Source organism: Calidris pugnax, unplaced genomic scaffold, assembly GCF_001431845.1.
Source record: "Calidris pugnax isolate Ruff unplaced genomic scaffold, ASM143184v1 scaffold1238, whole genome shotgun sequence".
NCBI classification, from domain to species: domain Eukaryota; kingdom Metazoa; phylum Chordata; class Aves; order Charadriiformes; family Scolopacidae; genus Calidris; species Calidris pugnax.
In genome coordinates, this window is record NW_015091811.1 from 38849 (window position 1) to 41098 (window position 2250).

A 2250-nucleotide genomic window follows, 5' to 3' on the forward strand; every position below is an offset into this window, starting at 1 on the left:
GAGGGGGGGGGGGTGGGGGGTCATGTGGGGCTGGGGAGAGCTGTAATTTATTGGAGAGAGTAATATATTTGAGAGGGGTTGGGGGTCAACCCCCATGACCTGGTGATGACGTCATCAATCACATCACGGGGTTGGGGGGCAATCGCCGTGTCCCATTCACCCCAAAACTGCCCCAGGGGGCCCAAATTACCCCCCTTTCACCCCAAAATCTGCCCCCACAACCCCAAATTACCCTGTTTCACCCCAAAACTGACCCCAGGACCCCAAATTACACTAATTTCACCCCAACATCTGCCCTGGGAACCCCAAAATATCCTAATTTCACCCCAAAACTACCCTGGGGACCCAAAATTACCCTCATTTCACCCCAAAATCTGACCCCAGAACAACAAATTACCCTCATTTCACCCCAAAAGTGACTCCAGGACCCCAAATCACACTAATTTCACCCCAAAATCTGCCCTAAGAACCCCAAATTATCCTAATTTCACCCCAAAAACTACCCCAGGGACCCAAAATTGCCCTGTTTCACCCCAAAATCTGACCCCAGAACAACCAATTACCCTCATTTCACCCCAAAACTGACTGCAGGACCCCAAATTACACTAATTTCACCCCAAAACTACCCTGGGGACCCCAAATTACCCCCATTTTACCCCAAAACTATGCCGGGGACCCCAAATTACCCTCATTTCACCCCAAAATCTGCCCCCAGGACCCCAAATTACCCTGTTTCACCCGAAAATCTGACCCCAGAATGACAAATTACTCTCATTTCACCCCAAAACTGACCCCAGGACCCCAAATTACACTAATTTCACCCCAAAAATCTGCCCTGAGAACCCCAAATTATCCTAATTTCACCCCAAAACTACCCCAGGGACCCAATATTACTCTGTTTCCCCCCCAAAATCTGACCCCAGAATGACAAATTACCCTCATTTTACCCCAAAACTGACTGCAGGACCCCAAATTACACTAATTTCACCCCAAAAATCTGCCCTGAGAACCCCAAATTATCCTAATTTCACCCCAAAACTACCCCAGGGACCCAATATTACTCTGTTTCCCCCCCAAAATCTGACCCCAGAATGACAAATTACCCTCATTTTACCCCAAAACTGACTGCAGGACCCCAAATTACACTAATTTCACCCCAACATCTGCCCTGGGAACCCCAAAATATCCTAATTTCACCCCAAAACTACCCTGGGGACCCAAAATTACCCTCATTTCACCCCAAAATCTGACCCCAGAACAACAAATTACCCTCATTTCACCCCAAAAGTGACTCCAGGACCCCAAATCACACTAATTTCACCCCAAAATCTGCCCTAAGAACCCCAAATTATCCTAATTTCACCCCAAAAACTACCCCAGGGACCCAAAATTGCCCTGTTTCACCCCAAAATCTGACCCCAGAACAACCAATTACCCTCATTTCACCCCAAAACTGACTGCAGGACCCCAAATTACACTAATTTCACCCCAAAACTACCCTGGGGACCCCAAATTACCCCCATTTTACCCCAAAACTATGCCGGGGACCCCAAATTACCCTCATTTCACCCCAAAATCTGCCCCCAGGACCCCAAATTACCCTGTTTCACCCGAAAATCTGACCCCAGAATGACAAATTACTCTCATTTCACCCCAAAACTGACCCCAGGACCCCAAATTACACTAATTTCACCCCAAAAATCTGCCCTGAGAACCCCAAATTATCCTAATTTCACCCCAAAACTACCCCAGGGACCCAATATTACTCTGTTTCCCCCCCAAAATCTGACCCCAGAATGACAAATTACCCTCATTTTACCCCAAAACTGACTGCAGGACCCCAAATTACACTAATTTCACCCCAAAACTACCCTGGGGACCCCAATTTACCCCCATTTTCCCCTCAAAACTATGCCAGGGACCCCAAATTACCCTCATTTCACCCCAAAATCTGCCCCCAGGACCCCAAATTACCCTGTTTCACCCCAAAATCTGACCCCAGAACGGCAAATTACCCTCATTTCACCCCAAAACTACCCCGGGGAGCCAAAATTACCCCCATTTCACCCCAAAATCTGCCCCCCCACCGTCTCCATGGCAACGGCCCCTTCCCCGGCGGTTGTCCCGTTGCTATGGAGACGGAAGCCCCGCCCCCTCGGTCGCCATGGAGACGACACACACACCCCTTGTTGCCGTGAAAACACCACCCGTTGCCATGGAAACAAGCCCCACCCCCTCGTTGCTAGGGAG